General features: G+C 40.7%; 1 long non-coding RNA gene across 2 annotated transcripts; it reads right to left on the reverse strand.

Annotated features, from left to right (window-relative positions):
- Positions 1-4,750: 4,750 nt before the first annotated feature.
- Positions 4,751-5,535, reverse strand: LOC138105459 (uncharacterized). Of its 2 annotated transcripts, none has more exons than XR_011148481.1 (2): positions 5,397-5,535; positions 4,751-5,064 (listed from the first exon to the last, which is right to left on the reverse strand). It is a non-coding gene; the product is annotated as an uncharacterized lncRNA (long non-coding RNA). The 2 variants fall into 2 exon arrangements; XR_011148480.1 differs by having other exon boundaries at positions 5,311-5,535.
- Between the last annotated feature and the right edge of the window lie 207 nt (positions 5,536-5,742).

A 5,742-nucleotide genomic window follows, 5' to 3' on the forward strand; every position in this document is an offset into this window, starting at 1 on the left:
AGAGGGTTCAGGTAGGTTATGTGTAAGCCACCACTGCTACCAGACCTCATCAAAGGCTAATCAGCAATGGAAAGCAATAAGACTGCTACAAATCAGTATTTGATAATATAAGAAAAGTTAAGTCTTTACAATATCTAATCTTATACCTCTGTAATGACAAACTGTAAATGTCTACATTACCCAAATAACCAGCAGTAGGTAAGATTACACAGTAACACAGCACAGGCAGAACAAACACTGAAAGAGGGTGGAAGAAATAAAAAAAACATTTTTTCTTTGTTTTTCTTGAAGCCACACTCGTACGAAGGGCAGGCTGACAATTTGCCCCAACCTAAGTGCAAGGCAGAAAAGAAATAGATTTGCTGAGTAGCTACTGAGCAAAACATGCCCTTCTAAGCAGTGAAGTCTCATCAGAGTAGCTATGGTTATTTTCTGCATAAATTGCTATTACTCTTTTTTCGCTATTTCCAGTAACACTCAAAGGCTCCCCAAAAAGGGCACAATACTGCACCAGGTCAGAAAGAACTAACACCTAAAGACTCATTTTTCTTGGTGGGGGCTGACAGTTCTCAGTTTAGCAGTTAGTACATCAGAGCTGCTTCTGCCAATTTGAAAGCACCAGCTGTTGCTGGCCCTCAGAAAGAATCAATTTCAAGTATTTCTAATTAGCCAGTGAGGTTAGGTGCTGCAGTGTTGGATCAGCTTCTTGGTGTATTAAAGCCAGTCCTCTGTGTTTGGTAGTGATCAACAGCTGAGGTGTGAGTGAAAATGCCTGAGGTTACATCATCTGCTTTTCTGACACCAGGTATAACATAAGGTGGGCAAATTGCTTCATGTCCTGTTTAATTATTTTTATTTTTTATGGTTGTGGTGAAGATTTTGTCATTCAATACGTTTCCATGTCTGAGCAGATAGAATACTTGTGGTACAACTCAGTTTTGATGTCTGTGATGATTTAAAAGGAAAAAAAATTACTTCTTTGATTTGGTAATGGTATCTATAATATTCATTCTCCAGTGAACAGTATCCAGCTATTAAGTAGAAGAAGGGGCTTTTTTTTGTTATTACTGACATGTAAATAGGGAATGAATTCTAATCATGAAGGCTGTTCATAAGAAAGATAAAACACCTGCTTGGATAGACACCAAAGTTAAAACACATGAATGATATCAAGAGTCATCAAGTGATAAGATCTTGCTCTTATGAAGTGCTTTTAGCTGGTATATTCAGGTTGTAAAGCATAATTAATGGAAAATCAATACTACAGGAAAACATATTGGGAGAGTGAATGGGGACATATTCTGCTAGCCAAGAGGGCAGTGGGAAGAAAATCCTTGTCTCTCAATTCCATGATCAGGCTCATTTTCCTGCAGACTGCTCTTGTGTTATTTTAAGATATGCATTATAAAGATGTGTAAAAAGACCAAGAGAAAAACGGTCTTTGTGGACCATTGCTGTAATTTAACCCCAGCTGGCAACTCAGCCCCACACAGCCACTCACTCGCTCCCCTGTGGTGGAATGGGGGAGAGAATTGAAAGGGTAGAAGTGAGAAAATTTGTGGGCTGAGATAGACAGTTTAATAGGCAAAGCAAAAGCTGTGTACACAAGCAAAGCCAAACAAGGAATTCATTCACCACTTCCCATGGGCAAGCAGGTGTTCAGCCACCCCCAGGAAAGCAGGGCTCCATCACACATAACAGTGACTTTGGAAAACAAATACCATCACTTGGAATGTCCTCCCTTCCTCCTTCTTTCCCAGCTTTATGAGCTGAGCATGATGCCAAACGGTGTGGGATGTCCCTTGGGTCAGTTGGGGTCAGCTGTCCTGGCTGTGTCCCTTTCCAACTTGTTGTGCACCCTTGGCCTCCTCATTGGTGGGGTGAGGAGCAGAAAAGGCCTTGACACTATGTCAGCACTGCTCATCAGTAATGAAACATCCCTGTATTACCACACTGTTTCCAGCACAAATCCAAAACACAGCCCCATACAGATACTATGAAGAAGATTAACTCTACCCCGGCCAAAACCACTTTAACTGTCCTTCCAAATGATCACAGTATTATAATGGGAGTTTGTCCACTGAAACCCAACACCCCCCATATCACCAGTTCAGACTCCCAGAACACATGGGAGAACAGTGTTTTATGATGTTCAAATAATATGTGAAAAAAATAAAAGTATACTTTTAATGTTTTTACAGTCATTTTTCAGCATATAACCCCTTAAAAAGAATTATCTGGATTATGTTCTGCTGTTTTTGGGAAGAATAAAATAGATCTTCTTCTATACAAGTAATTTTTAAGAAATATTGGAAGAACTGTTTTCATTTATTTTCTATCTCTCTATGAAACTCCCTTCTTTCTCTATAATTGATCCTTTAGACTGAAGCTGATAGTTTAGTGGATGAAAATGTATAAAAGTCCACAGTCAGTCTCCTGTCTTTTGTAAGCCACAATAAAATCAGTGGTGATTACGTGAGGGAACTACTCCAGAACTGGAAAGATTGAATTTCTTGAATACTTTGGTATACCAAATATCTGTTTATTACAGATGTTGAAGTTTACTTGGTTTATGATCTTTCCTCTACATCTCTCTGAGCCCACTGTTGGAGGGCTGTGAATGATTGAGGTTAGGCTTTGGTGGTGTTTAGGTACTCACTTTAAAATACGCAAATCTCAAAATTTTCACTTAGCACTGCATGATGTCTGTAGAGATCTAAAATTTCCCTCATAAATTTTTCCAGCAACCTACAATTCTGCTTTTGGGCCTGCTCAGAAGCACCAATCAAGCTTCACAGTCAGGTCATCTGCCAGCCACATCACCTGAAGGTCCTGATCTCGTTGTTGTGCTCAGTGAACACCTATAACATCCTTTTCCTCCTATGACAACTGCCACTTTTGGAAACATGGCTAGGACAAGTCTCCCAGCGATCATACAGTTTGTCCTGTAGTTTAGGTGCTCTCAGGGTAGGACAGCAAGGACTTGAACCATTTCCTGTCTCCCCTAAAGTACATTGCTCTATTTTCTTTCTTTCTTGCTTTCTCGCTTTCTCACTTTCTCGCTTTCTCTCTCTCTCTCTCTCTTTCTCTCTCTTTCTCTCTCTTTCTCTCTCTTTCTCTCCTTCCGAATTCCTTCCTTCCGAATTCCTCCCTCCCTCCCTCTCTCTCTCTCTTTCATTTTTTTAAGGTTGGTTGCAGAATTAGTAATTTCCTTGTTTCTTTATAAGAAGAGAAGAACAATATTTCTATGTGAATTTTTTCACATTTCCTGGGCCCAATAACACAATAGGGATTAGCAACCATGTTACAAAACCTGGGGTCCTCCAAACTTCACAGAGCTGCTTATTAAAGAGAATAGCAGAGAAGGCAATTGCATATCATCCACAGGACATAGCTACAGAGCAGATTTTTTTTTAAAGTGCTCTATATCAGATAAAACAATACTTTTAAAATCTGTCTGTAAGAAGTACATGAAGCTCCTAAACCAGCATCCTTGCTTTGTCCCTAGTCCAACCTCTGTCTCAGTTCTTCTTGGATGTCCCAGGATATGAGTCAAGAATGACGCTTGAAGACAAGGGAAATCTGCAGCAACCAACAAGCCTATTGTCTCATGATATGTAAATGCATTAGGTGAGTATATCATCAGCCTTGGCATAAATCCTGCTTGTTGATCCTGGCTCTTCTTTATCTAATCTTCCTTACTTTTACTGTGTCTTATTCTTAGATAAAATCTGAAAATTCATGGATTCTTTTGGTATACTCATGTGTCCAAATTCAAAGACAGAGTTAGTGAGTAGGTTCTTAGCAGATTATAAAGTGCCTGTCACCATTTTACATATGGTAAAATATTGATTTATTGTAAGAATATATTGCTACAAGAGTTAGTCTTGAAATTGTGGATCATCAACCAAGGGTCACAAATTAACCATCTAATGTACTCTGTGGGCTTTATCTTCTGTGACAACCCTGGAAAATATTTTATGGTGAATTTTAATGCTTTCCTTAGGTCAATTTTGAGCTGCAATTTGTCATGTATCATTAATTTAAAAATCTAAACAAGACCTGATATTAATTATTGCTTTGTATTAGCCAAACATTTTATAAAGCTGTAGTAATATTCCTGTTCTTAATCTCTACCTACAAGCTTCTGGCTACTGAGTATTTAGTACTTGGTGCTTATTTTGTTTCATGGGTTGAATTCGCACTTACTAGGAAAAACACTACAATATAAAGCATGAGATTATGGCATTCATTTTTGAACCTTCTGTGCGGTATTTGACACCCACAGAGATTTTCTCAGCTCTAGAAATCGAGTCAATGTTGTCTCAGACCAGCAACCACAGCTAATGTTTTCAAAGCTATCAGAAGCTGCACTCGTTTTTATACCCTTAGATAAAGGTGATCAGATTTTTAGAAACATAAAAATTCCAATAAAATCCTAGCTGAAATCAATGAAGTGTAATTATTAGCATGTCTAATTAGCAGTATTCTGTATTGACTGTCATGTGTTTGTGTCTAGTTATATCTCTTGTACCAGGGCCACCTCTTTAGCCCAGATAATCCCATTAAACAGCCTGTTACATTAGAAAAGTAGTTCCTAAATTTGATATTAATGTTTCACAGCAGTGACTGTGGCACAAAGGGACCCCATAACACAGGTGATACCAATATGCTGATTGCAAAAAGTGTCTCAGCGAACAGATTTCTAATAGTTTGGAAATTACTGTGAGTGGATAAAAATAACAAAGTGTAACATGAATCTAAAAACTTGTCTTTACATACTTAAAGAATTTGAGAATGTTTTAATTCCAGAGCTAATCAATAGCTTTGCAAAGGCTGATAAACAAAAGAAAGAGGAAGAGGACTATAGTCGAAGGGTTTTCCCTTAGAGAATTGCCTGGAGGACATGGTGGGAGAGGTGAAGATTCCTTCCTGTCAGGCAACTAAAAGGCAGAGGTTTCTTTCTTCAATCCAGTGACTCCTTGGCCTTTCCTGCCACCTTGCCCCTCCTTCCTGCAGGCACACCGAAATGAAGGCTGCAGATACAGCCCTGAGCTCCCAGCCCTGTGAGTACAGAGTGGCTCAGGCCACTGCTGATACTGAAAGGGAAGGGAAGGGAAGGGAAGGGAAGGGAAGGGAAGGGAAGGGAAGGGAAGGGAAGGGAAGGGAAGGGAAGGGAAGGGAAGGGAAGGGAAGGGAAGGGAAGGGAAGGGAAGGGAAGGGAAGGGAAGGGAAGGGAAGGGAAGGGAAGGGAAGGGAAGGGAAGGGAAGGGGAGCAGGAAAGCGCCCCGATGCCAGGGAAGAAATAACCTTCCTCGCCCTTCATCCGAGCGGCAGTTTGAAGGAGGTGCCTCCATCCTGCCCTGGAATGAGGGCTCTGATTTAGCCTACCCCACCTTCTGGAGCGGCCGAGGTTTGTTTCCTTGGCAGCAGCAATGCAGCCGGGCCAGTCCGGCTGACCTCAGCAGGCAGCCCCGCAGCTGGGAGTAGCGCTGCGGCTCGCGGTGATACGCTGGACTTTCATATCGAGCTGAAATAACAAATTCGGTTCATGCAGGGGGCAGAGCTTTGAACTCATCTCTCCTTGAGAGGCCTGGTTATTTATTAATTATATTTAAAGTTTTATAACAGCTTAAAAGGAATGCGAGCCAGAGGCAACACTTCCAGTGAAGCCTCCCTTGTGCAATGCTTGTGTAATTCTCTTGGTTTAGTGCTGGTTTGTGCAGCTACAATGGGCTTCAG

The sequence above is a fragment of the Aphelocoma coerulescens genome, chromosome 2, assembly GCF_041296385.1.
Source record: "Aphelocoma coerulescens isolate FSJ_1873_10779 chromosome 2, UR_Acoe_1.0, whole genome shotgun sequence".
NCBI lineage: Eukaryota > Metazoa > Chordata > Aves > Passeriformes > Corvidae > Aphelocoma > Aphelocoma coerulescens.